Raw genomic sequence first — 18992 nt, forward strand, 5'->3', positions numbered from 1 at the left:
CATAAACTCTTTCTGATCTAGTGCAAATCATCCAGCAGTCTACCAGTATATCTCTGTCTTCTGCCAGCCTTTGATATGAGTACTGTACTTTTACTGGAATTAACATTCTGTGCTCAAGTTATAGTATATGTGGCCAGAGGGCTCAGCCCCCCCCCCCCAACTTTTGTGACGGTCTTTGTCTACCGTTTTGAGAAATCTGTGGGGAAGTCACAATTTGAGAAAAATGGGAGGGGGGTCAAAAGGTGAAGCTTATGGATGGCATTAAGGGATTTCCTACCTCTCCCTTGCCAATTCAAATACACATAGCCCAGTCACAATTACTGAAAAGAGATTCCACTGAAACCATTACTGCTCTATACCATGTTTAAATGAACTCTTCAGTTTGTTTAGTAAAAAGGGCCTCATGCTCAGAGGCTGATGTAAGAGAAACCTGGTCCACATGGCTTGAAACTAGCCATTGGTTTCTAAGGAAAAAAAGAACTTTAAAAATTGTTTGAGTCGATATATGACTTGAATTGCACTAAATGGACCTAAGTGTTGCTGTAGAGAGAAGGCCGCCTGGAGGCCTTATTGACCTGGCATTTCTCTGAACACATTCACTCAATAGCTGGCCTTCTCCAACTTTCCTACCCTGGAGGAACAGGATAAGTAGAAACCACTTGGATTATAATTTTTAAACATCTGTTTGGTATTACTGAGGTTCATTTTGTTAATGCAGCATCTGCTCATTCTTAACAGTCCAAATTAAGGCTATTTTTTTTTGTTCCCCAGCAGAGTACTTTGTATAGGAGGTACATTTATAATTGCTTCTTTAAAACATATTTTCAGTAAACAGAATTAAAACCTCAGCAAAGATGTAATAGTGTATCATCTTCAGTTAATGAACTTTTGTTTTAAGAACTTACAAACATTAGAAGAGCCCCGCTGGATCAGGCCAAAGGCCTCTCTAGACCAGCTTCCTGCCTCTCACAGTGGCCCACCAGATGTCTCAGGGAGCATACAAGACAACAAGATATCTGCATCATTTTTTATTCATGCAAATCATCTTCAAAATACCCATCTTGTCCAGGAAGCCTGTGGCTTTCCCAGATGAAATGAAACTTTAGCATAACTCCATTAGTGACATGCAGACCTGACCCCCCCCCCCCACTTCACCCCAAAAACCATTCAAGCAACAAAACAAAATCCTTGGAGGAATGTGGGTTTTTTTTAAGCACTTGATAGGACCCATTTGAACATTCTGTTCAAACCGCACCCCCCCTCCCCAAATACAGCTGTGCCACTGGAACACAAACTCCATCCTGGGGGGGGGGGGAGAATCCCAGAGATAGGGAATATCTGGGAAAAGGGAATATTTGTTCTCTTGCCCAGGTGCAAGCCTTTGCTGGTGCAATGGGTCTACTCAGACTGTGCCAGCAATTTTGCTGGGAAAGCAGATTGAGGGTGGAAAGGGGGATAGGATAACCAAGGAGCTGCTGCTGTCAATACCACTCTCTCCCCCTACCACAAATTTGCTGCCCTCCCACTTGCTTTTTATATTTAGAGGTTTGGCCCCATCAAATGATTTAGTATACGTGTAGCTAGACTCAAAAAGAAAAAAGAACAACATTAACAGCACAATCTTATGCATATCTACTCAGAAGGAAGTCCTATTTATTTCAATGGGACTTACTTCCAGGTAGGTGTGCACAGAACTGCAGCTTTAGACAACAGACCACAATAATCAAAACTAGCATAAAATCCATGAATTGCCTGCTCATTTTCTCTTTCTTCCACTCCAGTTTCCTTCCCCTCTAGCAAAATTTAGACTGTAAGCTCCCAGTTTCCTTAGCTTGTTCATATACCTAAACCATGGTTTAATATCTTACATTTGAACTATGTACAGTACTGCAGGTTCTTGACTATTATAAGATTTGTCAATTCATGTCTTTGAAGGAGCACCTGCCCTAAAATTATTTCGTGCTTATGACAATATAGTTTTAATTTTGACTATTGCTATCCATTTTAGCCATCCCATAATTGGAATGGGTAAGTGAGGCAGATCTTTGAAAATCAATCCATAATCTTGATAATCTTAAAAAAATGAAAATTGATTTCCTAAAAATATAAATGGAGCCTAGCATGAGAAAAAACCAAAAACGTCCTTCTGTTAAAGGAGAAATTCAGAGAACACACAAAAAAAATCTTAAAACAACTGACAAGGGTCAATTTGTAAAAGGATAGATACAGTTTTTTAAAGTTGGCCAACTGCCTTATCATCATAAACTGGAGCTAATTCCCTCTGGAAGGTTCAAGAGGATTTCATCTGGAGGCAGCTGGGTACAGTGGGGTGGAGCAATTGCTTCATGACATCAATGAAGTCACATTTTGGCTGTAGGATTTAATGTTTTCTTGATTGCCTTTCAGGAGAGAACACTGAAACCCTCTGAGAAATGCTTTCTCAGAAAAGGCAGCTACCTTCCCAACACAAGGCTAATGGGAGCGGGGGGGGCATTTAAAATGGGAATTTGGTGCAGGACTAAGACTGCAGGAGTACAGATCCTCCCCCAGAGCCTCTACTTCAATAAAATTCAGAGCCCCTCACAGTTTATTTTTTAAAATAAAGATCTATCCAAGATTTCCAGTGTACTATGTATTTTGAAAAGCAACCACAGACTTCTGCCTGTACAAGGTCCCAGTTTCAACAACTGGCATTTCCAGATGGATCTGAATGGGAAAGACCCTGGTCTGAAACCATGGAGAGCCACTGCCAACCAGCAGAGCTGGTTATATAATATATAATGCAGAGCTAGATGGACCCATTGGCAGACTTGGCACAAGGCAGCTCTGTATTTTCATCTTGCCCTCACCTCAGGGCCTTTCCACATCACTAAAGGTGTTTGTTTCTGGTGAGTAAGATGGTATTACAACCTAAATCTTACTGAATGCAATGGGCTTACTTCTGAGTAAAATAAATAACACCGTTCTCAAACACCTCTACACATGACCATTTTGACCAGTGGTTTTTGCATTATATTCGCTCTCTTTTTTTATCATGAGCTACCACTAGCTTTTTTTTTTTTTTTTGGCCACAAGCTAAGCTGCATAGAAACAATTTCAGATTTCATTGTGGGGGTGGTTACAATGACAGGAAAGATATTTCAGTAGAGGGAGGGGAGATTCTCAGTAAGGTCTGGAAGGAAGTCTGCTCTCGGATACATTCCAGATTAAAAAAAGAAAACATTTATTTTGGTTGATTTATTATGCTTCCGTAACATCTATATGCATTTAAGCTGTAGTAGGCCTATTTCATAACAATGGTAGGTCAGTATGGAGAATTGGCTAGAACTGAGTGATGAATCAATGTGGCAGCCCCCATCACATGTAATTTCTTGTTTCATAAACACAAGCAGAGCCCTGCTGGATCAGACCAAAGGTCCATCTACTCCAGCATCATGTTTCCCTTACTGGCTAACCAGATAGCTCTAGGAAGCCCACCAGTCAAGCACAATAGCTCTCTCCTGCTCTTGCTGCTCTGAGCAGCTGGTGGAACTATGAGTTACATTAAATGCACAGTTTGGCCTTGTGTTATAAACAATTGTCCACTCAAATAGCCACAGGGATCAGGACTGGGACCCTGGTACACAAGGAGGGGTATTTAACCCTTTCCCACTGTGCTACAGTCCTAATGAAATTCATGTCCCCAAAGTTACTTTTGACCTTGGGAGAACGCTTCCATCAGCACTTCAGGAACATGAATTTTGTTGGTTGTGGTGCAGGTTACTGTGCCTGTGCTAACAAAATCCATATCCCTCCCTGAATGTAAATTCAAGCAATGATGTAAATATTCAATGATATGTGGTGCCCTGTACGTGTGTTAAATCATGCAAAGCTGGAGATAAATAAGTGCCAACATCTCCCTGGGAGCCATTGGTTTTGAAGGGTATGTTCAGTTTCACAAGCACCTTCTTGTGGTATCCAAAATTGTCCATGGACCACCCAGTCTCAAGGCGTGAAACCCATTTCCCTCACAGTTCGTACAATCTTCCAGCCTGGCCTTAGGCAGCTGCTGCTTTCAAAACGCCCTTGTTTTCCCAGCTGCTTTTGGTGCCTGAAATGAGTTCGCTAAAAGCCAAGAAAGGTTTTAGAAAACAAAACAAAAGCTCTCTGGAGTAAGAGCAGGCCTAACAAGGGGTCTTGTTACAAGCAGCAGGGGAAGAAACCATTTTGGCAAGGAGGCATATGCAGAGATATCCATTCTTAATATGATTTGCCTCCCTCACTCTCCAATTCCCCACAAAGATTGTTAATACCAAATATTCTCCAGATATCCACTGCATATTCAAATATCCACTTTGGTCTGCCTATTTGTTCTATATTTGATGCCAGTGGTTGCTACTTGACAATTAATATTGAACTGTATATTGTTGATACCTAAAAGTGTTTAGCACATCATCTGAACAACGACATGCTTCCCCTTGAATCGGAGCAGCAGTTGAATGAGGATATGCATTCAGATTTGGATATATTTGGAAGTAACTGAATAATGCTCTCTTTAGAATAGTTACAAATATTTTGGAATCCAAATTCAATCATTCCAAATATTCAGAAGCACTCCTAATATTCAGAGTACTTTTAAAGAAAGCTGGCTAGGCTACTTGTAAGAGAAAGGAAGTGAGTCCTATGCCGCAGACCCCTACCCTGGCTGTTGAAGAAAAGAAACTGAAACATTCCCCAGACAGACATTCCCCAGACATTCCCAGAGCAGTGGGAGCTGAGAGCTTAAGGTTAACTGATTGGTGTTGTTGCTGTGGTTTTGCCAAAGGAGGAGAGAATCAGGTGAGTGCAAAATCTGTGAGTGATGTATGTCTGTGCTCATGAAATCCGGAAGCAGGCACAAATGGCAGAAGGTATCACAGTGGGGGGAAAGAAAATCATGACTGTTGCCATATAGAGGAGTCACCCATGGATAAACTAGGACTGGCAGCTCAAACTTCCTTTTGACGTAGTGCCTCATTGAGGCTGGCAGAATTTAGGGATTTCCTCAGGGAGGCTTATCCACCTGATAAAGTACAGAAGAAGCCTATGTAATAGGACTGATTTTGGACAATTAGCCATGGTCTAGAACAGGGCAGATTGCTCCAATCAGCCACTTTCGGGGGCAATTGGCAACTTCCGAAGTGATTTTTGGCAAGGGAACAGCGTAAGGGGATGAATTAGCCTCCTGATTGTGCCATGACCTCAGTCAGTGCTCTCCCCAGGTTGTTTTATGTAGAAAAGGTTTAAGTACTGTATAGCATGTCTCTTAAAAATACAAGTAACAGTATGTCCAATCTGACCTTCAGCCTGGTCTTGGGGCCATGCTGAATCTTGCTTCTCCTACGGAAATCCCTTCCACCCCACTCCCCCCTGTAGTCTGAAATAGCACTCCTGCTATTTGAAATCCCTTCCACCCCACTCTCCCCTGAGTCTGAAATAGCACTCCTGCTATTTGTAGGGCTCTCTGAAAAATTTAAGAACCTGTAGGTTTCTGTGAGATTAAAGAGGCAAACCAAGGAGCAACCAGTAGTTCCCCTGACAGAGAAGCAAACAATTCCTGAACGGCTGGGACTTAAGCTGCAGCGAAGGAGCTGACAGGAGGGAGATTTTGCAAAAAGGGCGATACACACAAGAAAAACACTTAGGAGCACCAGCTACTTGATAGCCTCAATATCACAATCAGGAGAAACTTCCTGACTTCATGTTTTCCATATAAACACTCCCACCACTGGCTCAAGTTAATGGCTCCCTTAACTGCCATGCAGAAGAGCTTGATCGGTTCAATTGACGTCACGGATTCAGAGCGTTTTGCTGAAATGTGCTTCCCTCATTTATATGTTTGACCCTAAACCTCTACCAGATGTTCCACGCATTGTGTGTGTGCGTGTGTGTGTGTGTGTGCGTGCCTAGAGAGCTGCATGTGGGAGGCTTTCAAAAATCTGCAGTGAAATGGAAAACACCCCTCTGACAAAAGCTTTTTTGTTCTAAGAGTTCTCTCCACCCTGCTGTGATGTGGCTAGAAAGGTTTTCTGCTCTGCTGTCACTCACGTTCCAGGATTCACTTCACAGTGAGGCAGGCCTCCCTTCAGAGATGTCAGCAGCCAACAGAAGAGGTACAAATTCTTCCAGCAAATTCTGCCTAGTGTTTACGTGTGAGGCTTAGAGCAAGTGGTTGCACATTTTCCTCAGGAAACACTTCTTCCACATTCATTCAGTGAGCACGAGGACCTCCTCTGCTGCAGCCACGAAACATCTGCCTGTGATTCTGATTCTGTGATTCAGGACATGATTCTGTGCAGGACTGGCCCAGCCATGACTCTGACTGAAGTGGCTGCTTCTAAGCAGGGGCTGGAGGAGGATCAGAAACTGGTGAGAGGTGCTTCATCCTCCTGTCTGTCTCCCACCGTCCCCTCTGAGCCACCACTTACCCAGCTGCTTCAGTCAGCACTCCGACCCTCTTCTGGCTCACTGAGAGTGGAGAAGAGGATTGGGACACCGGCAGCCCACCTCTTCCTCCAGCGCTGCCACTGCAAGTCATTGTAGCAGTGGGACTGCAGTTAGAAGTGTCGGGCAGTCCTGTTTGATTGCTCGCTTCCACAAATGATCAGAGCAGGGCTAGTCAGCTCTGCCTTCTTCTCCCCCTTGCCTGCTCAGCAAGAAGGCCAGGCAGGCAAGGAGAAGGAGGCAGAGTCCGTCCATCCGTCCGTCCCCCAACTCCTTACCTTTCAGGCCATTTGTCTGCTGTCACCTCTTCCCACTTGCTCTCCATCTGGCCTCTTCATGCAAGCTGGGTGGGTGGGTGGAGTGTGCTCCGAGCCCATTCTGTCTATCTTATTTGTCTATTTGACAAATTTATTTGAACAGGCCAGGTGGATGGACAGATACACAGCCTAGGCGAGAGAAAGGAGGGGCCCTGCATTGCTTTGCTGTGCTCTGCTCCTCTCCCCTCTCCTTGCTTGCCCATTTACTTCCCTAAGCACCCAAGCAGGCAAACAGGAGTAGGGGGCAGCAGAAGGGGCAGCAGCTAAAGTGCACAGAAGATTTTAAAAGGAGGGGGCATGAAGCAGCAGTGAATCTTTGCAGATTCAGGCAGCAAATCCACCCGTGATTCTGTACCATGTTCTAGAGTGCAAACTCAGTTCACTAGGGTCAGACTTCATGGACTCCATGCAACATTAGAGTGTGTTCATGCCCAGCCTGCTTCTGGAGCTTCATGGAGTTGGGAAAGAGCAAGAGTGGGTAAACAAGTGGTCTCTCCTCCATGACGGGCCATCTCGGAGAGGAAATCCTACTAAGCTTCCAAAAGATGAACCGATGTTACGTTTTATGAATGGTGAAATCAATTTGAACAAAGATTTTAGAACATGTTTTCACTTTCCTATTTTTTTTTTCCAGGCAAACCACTTTCACTACACTTGTGTTGTTACATGACACCAAACTGACACCAAACTTTTCCGAGTGGTAAAGACCAGAAGTGATTGTGAGGAGCTCCAGAAGGATCTCTCCAGACTGGCAGAATGGGCAGCAAAATGGCAGATGCGCTTCAATGTCGGTAAGTGTAAAGTCATGCACATTGGGGCAAAAAATCAAAACTTTAGATATAGGCTGATGGGTTCTGAGCTGTCTGTGACAGATCAGGAGAGAGATCTTGGGGTGGTGGTGGACAGGTCGATGAAAGTGTAGACCCAATGTGCGGCGGCAGTGAAGAAGGCCAATTCTATGCTTGGGATCATTAGGAAGGGTATTGAGAACAAAACAGTTAGTATTATAATGCCATTGTACAAATCTATGGTAAGGCCACACCTGGAGTATTGTGTCCAGTTCTGGTCGCCGCATCTCAAAAAAGACATAGTGGAAATGGAAAAGGTGCAAAAGAGAGCGACTAAGATGATTACGGGGCTGGGGCACCTTCCTTATGAGGAAAGGCTACGGCGTTTGGGCCTCTTCAGCCTAGAAAAGAGACGCTTGAGGGGGGACATGATTGAGACATACAAAATTATGCAGGGGATGGACAGAGTGGATAGGGAGATGCTCTTTACACTCTCACATAATACCAGAACCAGGGGACATCCACTAAAATTGAGTGTTGGGCGGGTTAGGACAGACAAAAGAAAATATTTCTTTACTCAGCGCGTGGTCGGTCTGTGGAACTCCTTGCCACAGGATGTGGTGCTGGCGTCTAGCCTAGACGCCTTTAAAAGGGGATTGGACGAGTTTCTGGAGGAAAAATCCATTATGGGGTACAAGCCATGATGTGTATGCGCAACCTCCTGATTTTAGGAATGGGTTAAGTCAGAATGCCAGATGTAGGGGAGAGCACCAGGATGAGGTCTCTTGTTATCTGGTGTGCTCCCTGGGGCATTTGGTGGGCCGCTGTGAGATACAGGAAGCTGGACTAGATGGGCCTATGGCCTGATCCAGTGGGGCTGTTCTTATGTTCTTACATCTGTCTTCCCCCAAGGAACCTCAGGATTTCCCAGAAGAAAACACAGCTTTGATAACCACTTTGCTGGAGTCCTTTGGTTAGGGAAATGTATGGTACACAGCTTCCTTTTCTGGCACATCACACACACGTTGTTCATTTCTAAGAGGGGTTTGCAGTGGTGACAAACTTTGTATTTACCAGCCTTGTATAAGATGATGACAGATTTACAGTGCAATTCTAACCTGCCCTGGAGCAGGTAGGCCAGTGGGCCTGCCCCACATCCAGAGCAGGGTTTGGCTCCAAAAGCGGTGGAGACTGGGGCAAGGGGAAATGCTTTCCCTTACTGCATGTCACGCTGCAGCAGCCTAAAGAGGTGGTGCAGATCCGAGCAGCCCGAGGCTGGCCTAGGCTGCCCAGTAACGGGGACAGGCCCACCCCCCACTGCCCTGCTGCCCATTCATGGTCCTGCCCTCCCTCCCCCTGCCCTCTCCACACCTCCCCAGTTTTCCATGCCGGCTTGGAAGGCTGGTGCAAACTTACCAGGCCCAGGGTCTGCTCTAGCATGGAGCATTCTCACGCCAGCCTCCCCAACTCCCAAGTTAGTACAATAGTGCCTTACAGCACTTTTACAACAGTACTGGGCCAGTGCAAGGAACTTGCAATGGCCCAAGGGGCACTCTGGATTGCGCAACAGCACCCAATTGCTGGATGATAGCCTTGAAGGTGGAAAGAAATGATACAAACAACATCTGGATCAAGAGTGGGTGTTAAAACTGTCAGACTAAGTCTGGGGAGACCCAGGTAGAACTCAGTTTCAGTTCAGACATATACCAAATGCACAGCCACCAAGCAAGGCATGGCCAGCTGGGGAATCTAGGATCTGGCTAATGGGTATAGTCTTGTTCTGCAGTCATGCATTCACTGAATGTAAGGGGGCCGGGTGGGTTGATGACTGTGGAAAAGGTTTAATTGGGAGCAAAAGAAACATGCACTCATTTTGATTTCCCTCCTTTCTTTATTTGCTTTTGGTTGGTAGAGGTGTTGGGCTTGTTTTATTCTAGCTGGGCTTTATTTTGTGGAGTTGCTGAAGGGCGTTAATGTGCCTTTTGTATGGCAGTGTCGAAGTGAAGGGGCTCTGTTGTATGATTTGGGTGTGTCCTATTGGTTGAGGCCTATGAGGTCAGTCTGGTGTGCTGTTAACTTGTTTTGTTTTTATTTCAGTTGAGTGGAGTTGCAGCTGTTGATAGCTGTGTACATTGCAGCTTATCCCGATTTTCTTATGCTTGTGATCTTGGGTTGCAGCTTAATTAAGGGTTGTTGACCCAAGAGGCAAAGTCACTCTGCCTCAACTTCAGTTCCCTATCTGTAAAATGAGATTGCCAAGAGCAACCCTGCAAGCACGCCTGCCAAATTATTAGCCTACAAAACACATTATCAGCTCCTCTACCAGTCTATGCATATAATGGTAGCCATTTCTTATCACACTGATGATCTGGAAAGAAAATATCAGCAGTTTGTGTTAAGCAGAAAAAAGAATCTATGTAATGTGTGAATAAGATAGAATTCCCAATACATGTGATATTCATTAATCTAAATAATAAAAATGCAGCAGGTTAACTTTCAAAAGTGTAGAGGTCAGCTGTTTTGCAACTTGGAAACTGACATTGCAGAGCTGTTACTGCCAGTACTATGATTAAAGCTGTCCTATATAATCATTATAGAAGATCAAGGAACGCTTCATTCTCTCAGCCAAAATCCATGGCATCCTCCCCAAGAAGAAATCAGCCCTTTCCCATATGGTATGCATTAGGCAGAGAGACACTGAAACCTTCCATCCACCCACATGGACACAGCAGACTTGCAGAACACAATCATGACCAAGCGAATAGCAGGTACAAAAGCTTTGGGTTGTTCCCCTTCTAATGCCTCAAGCAATGTGAAATATGGGGTAGACTTTGCAGGGCCCATTTGCAGGGATGGGAAAACCCAGCATGGCTTGACTCGAGTTGAGTCGCTGAATCACTGCCCCCCATGACTCAACTTGAAAAAGAGTCCCAATGGGGGCACTTTCTGAGTCACCCTTTAGTGACTCTAACGGACTCAATTCGAGTTGCCCCACCTTTAAAAAACCAGCCGTGGAAAAAATGGGACTGCTGCCAGGGAGAAAGAGAGAGAGAGAGAGAGAGAGAGAGAGAGAGAGAGTGTTTCGGAGTTCCCTTTACTCACTCCCATGTTGTCCCAGCCTATCTGTAAAGAGGGCAGGAGGAGTGGGAAGGGACAGCAAGATAAGTGGGACAGAAACAGCAAGAGGGAGGAGGGTCACAAGCAGCAGCTGGGAGGCTTACTACGATTACCCAATCCTTGCAGCTCTACTCAGAAGTAGTTCCTCTAGAGCCGCTCATTGTGAGGGTCCCCCTCCCTCCCAAGTAACAACAGAGCCATGAAGTTGGAAAGTGTGATCAATATGAACTCCTTCCTTCCCTGCCCCTTCTCTCTCCCCGGGCTGAATTGCTCCCTTAAAAAAGCCAGTCGTGGGAAAAACAGGGCGGCTGCTGCTGCGTGTGCGCGCGCGCGTGTGTGTTTGTGTTTGTGTCGGAGTTTTCTTTACTTACTCCCCTGCTGCCCCCTTTCATCTGTAAACAGGGTGGGAGGAGTGGGAGGGACTGCAAGAGAGCAGGGACAGAAGCAGAGAGGAGTAGGGTCACAAGCAGCAGCTTGAGGCCTACCAGGATGACCAGATCCTTGCAGCTCTACTCAGAAGTAGACCCTCTGCAGGTCATTCAATGATGCTTCCCCCTCCCCTGCTCCTCCTACCCTCCCTCAGCCAATACAAATATGAGAATGCCCATCCTTTGTCCAATGATCATCCGTTCCTTCCTTCCTATCAGAGACAGGAAAAGGGACCCCAGTCCCACCTCCCCCCATTCATCGCAAACATTAACAGTTTCCTGCCTCCCGCCTGGAGCTCCCTGATGCTCCCCAATCAGAATGCTTGCCCCAAAGGTTTTCCATGTGGCAAAAACAGTAAGCAAGCACCCCCAGACACAGGAAGACTTGAGTAAGCATGCATGGGGATGAGTACCGAGTCAGAGGGCCCTGACTCAAGTCTTTTTCAGAGTCTTCCATGCGTGCGACTCGTGAGTCACCGGGTCACCAAAAATCACGATTCAAGTCCAAGTCACTGACTCGAGTTCCCAACACTGCCCATTTGATTTATTTCAACCCTGCAAAATGAGTTTGGCTGAAAGTTGGTGAGTTTTCCCAAGAACATGCTATAAGTTTAATAGCTGAGAGTTGAGCTCATGTCTCTCTTGTTCAAGTCATTCTCCACCACTCTACACTGATCTTCCTTTGAAAGAGAACGCTTAGCTGACTTGCCAATGACCACCCAGAAATGTCTCCTTTTAAAACTGCTGCTGGATCGGAGATGAGGCTGCCACAGCTTCTCACAGCCATTTCTTCTGGCTCCTTTCTCTTCTCCTCTCTGACTGAGCAGCAGATTCAAAGGAGAATCTCTGGGTTGCAACCTGGCAGCCTCTAGACCTCAGGCTGGCTTGTAAAAAAAAGCGCACATAGATTGACACACAGGTTGTGATGGAATTAACAGAAGGTGCAATAGCCTAGTCTGTGAACGCAAGCAGAGCCACACTCACTACTTGTGCACTGCCATCCATCCCAGCACTGCTATATTGTTCTTCATCACAGAACTAATAAAAAAAAATCAAGGATGAGCTGAATCTGGTGCTGACAACAGCATGGTTTGCAGTACATGCAAGTTTTTAAACTTGGAAACTGGGGGGCAACTCCCTCCTCTGAGATGCACTTCTTGGGTGGCCTTGACCAAGAGTCTAGACAGCTCTCTCAGCTTGACAGTCTCCCACCACTAAAGTGACAGAGATAAATAATAACCTGCCTAGACTGATTGAGGGAAAAATCATAAAGCAGCAATTGGCCCACTACTGCAATAATAAACACAGGTTGATTCACCAGGGAGTTCAGCAGTATTTTTAAGGCAGTGATTTTTAACTCTACGCTAGAGATAAGCATGTAAGCCTTGGCCGTATTGTGTTGGGTCAGCTTCTGAATGAACACAGAAAGTCAAATGGTGCCAAGAATCATGCCAATTTCAACAGACGCTTGTACTGGAAGGGACAGCAGTCCCCTGCTTGTTGTCACAGGTTGAGAGACAGCCCATTAACGCAAACGCTTTTTGTAGCAGGAAATCCTGGATCCTGATATCAAGATGGTAATGTAATCACATTCTCATTTTTGGCAAAAAGGTACAATTCAAATTCCCAGCTCAGGATACACTTAGTACTTGGGGTATGAACAGCGATATTTGGGATGGGGAACAAGATTCCTGCAAATACGATCAGCTGGTGAGCACGGGCTCCTCCACTTTCTCCCTGTCCCTTGCAACAAGGCTGAGTTCAACTACTTGCACATTTTACATTTGTTTTTATGAGTACACTTTTATTACTGTGCAAGGTCTTTTGGGTGACACACTTTCCTTATGGCAAGTCTCTACTTTATGGCACCTGAAACTGGCTTGTAATCCATTGTTACCCTGCACATGCTTGATCTCATCTGATCTTGGAAGCTAAGCAGGGTCAGGCCTGGTTAGTACTTGGATGGGAGACCGCCTGGGAATACCAGGTGCTATAGGCTTATACCATAGTCTTTTGAGACTTAAGGTTGCCAACCAACCACCTAATGGGTCCTGACCTACAGTTAGAGAAACACTGCCCTAGTGTTTTTGTAAATGAGTAAAGTCACAACCTTCTGCAACCCATTATTCTTTAAGGTTACTTATTCTGTTTCCTCTTCTCTTGGTTCCTACAATCAACTGAAAGTATCTCAAGGATAATAATCAAGCACCCAAGTTTTAGCATCAAAGACCCATGAAAAGATATTTCCAGTGACTGTCTGTAAGATTCTGGGAGGTGACGGGCAGTACTGTCAAAGTTGACTTCACAGAACGGTGCCTTGTTTTTTTCTTTCTTCACCCCATCTTTTGGCCCAGAGAGACTCTGAGGCAACTTATAATAGTGAAAAGCATTTTTTTAAAAAACAAAGCCTTTGCATTCACTAAAACAGAGTATAAAAATGTAAAACATATCAGATCAATAATAAAAACAGAAAAAATGTACAAAGATAATTGGTCCAGATGACATTTAAAAACACTTTTGCTTGTTTTCCATAAACAAGCAAGTAGCAGGTGCTGCAGAATTAATAGGGGAGAGAATTCTATACAAAAGGTGTGACTGCCAGGAAGACCCAGTCTTAGGACCCAGTGCTATCCAACTTTCCAGCACTGATGAAGCCATGCCAATAGGGTGTGAACGGCATTTAGAAGTGGGGGAGGGGCCATCACAGTGGACTCCTCAAGCTAAGGGAATGTTTGTTCCCTTACCTTGAGACTGCATTGCAGCTGCATCTAAGCTGGAATGTTGGATGGGATTGGACTCATCAGCTTAATTCAAGAAACCCGCGACACCTACACAATGTATTGGCTAAGAAGACAACCTGTCGTCCCTAACGCTAGCTAAAGGAATAAAGAAGAAAGAAAGAATTCAAGCTCTGCAAAGCAAATCAGCTAGAGCATGGCCCTTCAGAAGGTTTGCATGGGAAGAAACAGTTTCTAGAGAGACCTTGTCCAAGTTACACAATATTTGGTTTTCAATATCAACTGAAATCATTTTCAGCTCTTCAGCAGAGAGCAATATTTCTCAACATTCCCATCCTTCACAGAATCTTCACTTGTACAAGATTTCATTTTCAGAGACACAACACACACACACACACACACACACACACACACACACACACACACACACACACACACCATATTACAATAATGTGTAGATGGGTCTAGTGAAAACTCCTTTTGAAATTATTGTGACTGCTTCTCCTTAGTCTGTTGTTTAATTGCCACGGGATTCTCTGCAATGAGCAACACCATTGTGGAGTACCAGAACAAGTTTCTGGAAGAAAAATCCATTACGGGGTACAAGCCATGATGTGTATGCGCAACCTCCTGATTTTAGAAATGGGTTATGTCAGAATGCCAGATGCAAGGGAGGGCACCAGGATGAGGTCTCTTGTTATCTGGTGTGCTCCCTGGGGCATTTGGTGGGCCGCTATGAGATACAGGAAGCTGGACTAGATGGGCCTATGGCCTGATCCAGTGGGCTGTTCTTATGTTCTTATGTTCTTAACAACCAAAGAGCTAATTGCTCTTTAGCCCTGCTCTATCTTGGAATGCAAGCATACCTGAAACCACTTGAACTTTCCTGCTTTCTTTGGCTCCAGACTTCCAGCAGTCCCTATAGAAGGAAGCAGGAGGAGGCTGCAGCTTGGCTGGTCAACAGCCTGTGTTTAGAGCTCTCTGGAGTCACCTTTTGTGCCAGAACTACTGAATCGACCTGTTTTCTTTCCTTGTATTTGTTGATCTGCCTTATCCCTTCCAGTTTGATCCTTTCCTAAGCCTGTTATGATTCCTGCTAAACTCTGTCTGTCTGTTCCTGCCTATCTGGCCTGAGATTTCCTGGTCATAATCCTTCTGAAATACGTACATTTCATTTCTCTGATAGGCCAATGTCCTTGTTTGCCCCCTAATTTCCCATTATATTGCACAGGACTGAATTAAGCACATCTCTCTCTCTCTCTCTCTCTCTCTCTCTCTCTCTCTCTCTCTCTCTCTCAGAGATGGAATGTTGACAGTAAGCGCAGTTACTGTTAAAGAAGGGATTGATTGGAATGACTGGGAAAGAGCGCACACAGGATGGGCCTATGCTGCAGTAGGAAGGGAAAGGAAAAATGAGGAGGGCAGAATTCCAAATGCTGATATAAAACTTCCCAATTCTTGGCTGCAAGCCTATGGAGACTACTTTGTTGCCGTTTCCCTAGGATAGGTTTATCCTACAGATGGAAAGGAACATAAGTTTACAATGGTTAAGTCACTGGCTAGGGCTCAAATTCAAAAGTTTCTTTTCCTCATACTGCATCAATAGTGGAGTTTTACATCAGGAATCGTGACTCGTTATGAAAATATATTTCCCACCTTCCTGATGTGAAAATAACACCTGAAGAAGACCACAAAGCACTACAGAGTAGTGGTTCCCAAAGTGGTGGGTTACAACTCACCATTGGGAACCAGAACCGGGCCATTCCCCCTTAAGGGGAGTGGCCCAGTAATGGGTATCCCAATGGTGTCGCAGTGATCATGGCACTGCAGGGTCCCAGGGGTTTTTCCTCTTACTGGGGGGGGGGGTCCCTCTGGCCTTGGGGAAGGTCTGGGTGGCCTACAGCCTCCTCCATGGGCTCCCGGATGCTAAAAATAACTCTGTTTGGGGATTGGAGCACACTTCCAGTTTTCACACAAAAACTGGAAGTGCATTCCAATTCCCAAACGGAATGATTTTTAGCATTGGGGAAGTCCCTAGAGGGGGGCTTTGGGCCTCCTGGACCCTCTACAAGGCCAGTGGGACCTTCCAGGTAAGGGGAGAAACCTCAGGGTCCCCGCACCACAATTACTGCGACACCATTGGGACACCCCAGCGCCCCAGACCCCACCCCCGCAAATACTCACCTGTGGTCCCAAAGTCTGAGTAGAACTTTGGGAACCACTGTTCTAGAGATCAAAACAACAATAAGCTTTAACACATAATAGACTCATGGCCAATTCCCTCTGAACTGCTGATTTGTGCAACCATTATGGCCTTTGGAATACTCTCCTTTATGATAACCATCCAATGAGTAACGGACAGCCCAGTCTTCACCTGTGCTAGAACAGGCAGGCCAGCAAAGGCTAGGAGTGGCTGTCACACAGCAAAGACAAAGCTGTGTGACTGCCACACAACTCAGAGTAAGGGGATATATTTCCCCTTACTCCATATCACATGGCAGTCACTGCTTTGGGACCACTTGGATCTGTGTCAGCAAAATTGCTGGTGCAGATTCAAAGCAGCCCAACGGTGGGCTGGCCGGGGTGTGTGTGTTAAGATCTGGCCTAAGTTGCCCAGGCCAGTCCCACTCCCCTCCCAGGTCCAAACTGACCACCAGTCCATACCTTCTCTCACCTCAAAACACCCCTGTTCCGCTCTCCTGCCACCCTGCCACACCCCCATGCCATCTGCCCTCACCCAGCACAAACTTTCCTTAGCGCTTCTGAAATGCATTTCATTTTCCTGATAGGCCAATGTCCTTGTTTGCCCCCTGACTTCCCATTATATTGCACAGGACTGAATTAAGCACATCTCTCTCTCTCTCTCTCTCTCTCTCTCTCTCTCTCTCTGTGAAGGATTCAACCTCCATGCGCTGGCTCAGTCAACTCTCAAGGAGCTGCAAATGAGCTTTATGGCACATTTGTGACACACCTGGGTTGGTGCAAGTTGCCGTGGCCCATCTGAAGTTCAGCATTGTGCTCTGATTCCCATCAGAAACCTGATTAACGGTTTTGCACTTCTGCTTCCCTTGGTGGTGAGAAGTGATTTGCAGAGGCTTTGGAAGAGAAGGCATTAGAAACCAAGTGTTGTCATATAATCTATTTTACAGGTGTACAGCAGCAAGAACATAAGCAGACTGTACTGGTTGTTGTGGTGTAACTAAGCCACAGGTGCAGGGGATAGCAATTGCACTGGGCAACAAGCTTTAGGGGGGTAACAAGCAGAGCTTGTCACTAGTGGCCAAAATTGTGAAAACCTTGATATTTTTGATTTATACCATCATGTTATATACCATTCAATGAGGAATTTAATGCAGAACAAACCGTGTCAAAATATCTCTATTCTATCAAAAGTTATAGCCAAATAACCAGAAAATAAAAACACAACTGCTTTATGTAGAACACAAAAACTAGATTTTTCTTAACGCAAAACTGACCAGTGAGAGTGGTTGTTCCAAGAGCCAATTAGGTGTTATTATGATAGAGCAGGGAACCAATGTAGGGGGAGCCTGGGGGGAAGCGGCATAGCAAGTGTGCAGCAAGCTACTGGAGGGAAGAGGTGGATTTTTCCCTCATTTTCACTTTTTGAAAAGCCTGGGCATGACATCACTTCTGGGGCATCATTTTGAGCTTGGCACTGGGTTACACGATCATTAGCTACGCCACTGACTGGCATACATCACGTTGCAACATCACCTTGCAATCAGAAAGCCTGTTTCTCAGGCAGACAGCAGATTCTAAACCAGGAGCGTGCCAGCACCCTGAGACCCTTAAGGTGGGAAACAAATGTGTAAATCAGCTAAGTGTACAAAATAAGGCAGCTAACTGATTGAACAGACCTACTTTTGACCACTGAGTCTCCTCCAAAAACAATCCACAGTAAATACTACATTGTTGAGACTTCCTCCTTTTCACATATAGCTGGGCCATAACAATGGGGTGGACACGCTGCTTATCTAGGCAATAATCTGGTTGCCTCCTTGAGAGAAACGACTCGAACTTCAGCCTAAGTTTATCTCTTAAGGAAGCATATTGCCTTGTAAAAGAGTATACTCATCCTATTGTCATATAAAAGAAACAAGAGTGACAGGGTCTTCCAGAGTTTCTCATCTTGTTCATGGAGATTTTAAAGTCTTGGCAGAACAGGGGACTTAAGAGAAGACTCATTCCATTCTTTATCTCAGCAGTTCAAAAAGCATTTTGCAGGTTACATAGGCAATATTTGCCACCAGTTTACTGATGAAACCAGTTGAATGCTTTAAGTCACAGGTTCCCAACCTGTGGTCTGTGAGACCCTGTGAAGTGGTCCGCGAGGTTTCAGGAAAATGCCCTTGATCACTTCCTGTGCCTTGTCAAGCAAGCAATCTCCCACAGACCACCAAAGAGGGTGGAGACCACCAGCAGTCACAACTACTTAAGTGTTAGCTGTGGCTGTGGGTGGTCCATTCTCTATCTTCTCTGATAATCTGTAGGGTAGTGCTTGAGAGACAGACCATCAGAGAGGGTGGAGGGTGGACCACCCGGAGTCACATGTGGTCCTCAGCGATTCCAATTTTTGCCTCAGTGGTCCATGGGCTCCTAAAGATTGGGAACCACTGCATTGAATTGAATTAGAGGAGGCAGCAGGTATCTCCCCAAGCCATGTACCTGCCTGCATGGCCCAAAACTGTTCAATACCAGTCTCCGCTCCATGTGAAAACCTACAGTGAGGCAGTTGCCCCTCTCTTCTCCTTTCCTCCTCCTCCATTCCCTGGGCTCTGCGATGGGACACATGAAGGAAAAAAAGAAAGATGAGCACTAGTAGTAGTAGTAGTAGTAGTAGTAGTAGTAGTAGTAGTAGTAGTAGTAGTATTTATATACCGCTTTTCAACTAAAAGTTCCCAAAGCGGTTTACAGAGAAAAATCAAATAACTAAATGGCTCCTTGTCCCAAAAGGGCTCACAATCTAAAAAGATGCAGAACAGCACCAGCAGACAGCCACTAGAAAAGACATTACTAGGGTGAGGAGGGCCAGTTACTCTCCCCCCGCTAAATAAAAGAAGAGCACCCACTTAAAAAGTGCCTCTTACCCAGTTAGCAGCCAGTTAGCACTACTGGTTACCA

At 45.4% G+C, this 18992-nt stretch overlaps 1 long non-coding RNA gene and 1 pseudogene across 2 annotated transcripts in view; both read left to right on the forward strand.

Annotated features, from left to right (window-relative positions):
- Window positions 1-6078: 6078 nt before the first annotated feature.
- The window catches only part of LOC136641661 (uncharacterized), a 42865-nt gene continuing 29951 nt past the window's right edge, over window positions 6079-18992 (forward strand). For both annotated transcript variants that reach the window (XR_010793900.1, XR_010793901.1), the window contains exons 1-2: window positions 6079-6131; window positions 7414-7570. This is a non-coding gene — a long non-coding RNA (uncharacterized lncRNA). The remainder of the gene's footprint in view (window positions 6132-7413; window positions 7571-18992) is intronic.
- On the forward strand, window positions 12991-13111 carry LOC136643474 (5S ribosomal RNA; annotated as a pseudogene).

The sequence above is a fragment of the Tiliqua scincoides genome, chromosome 2, assembly GCF_035046505.1.
Source record: "Tiliqua scincoides isolate rTilSci1 chromosome 2, rTilSci1.hap2, whole genome shotgun sequence".
Classification (NCBI taxonomy): domain Eukaryota; kingdom Metazoa; phylum Chordata; class Lepidosauria; order Squamata; family Scincidae; genus Tiliqua; species Tiliqua scincoides.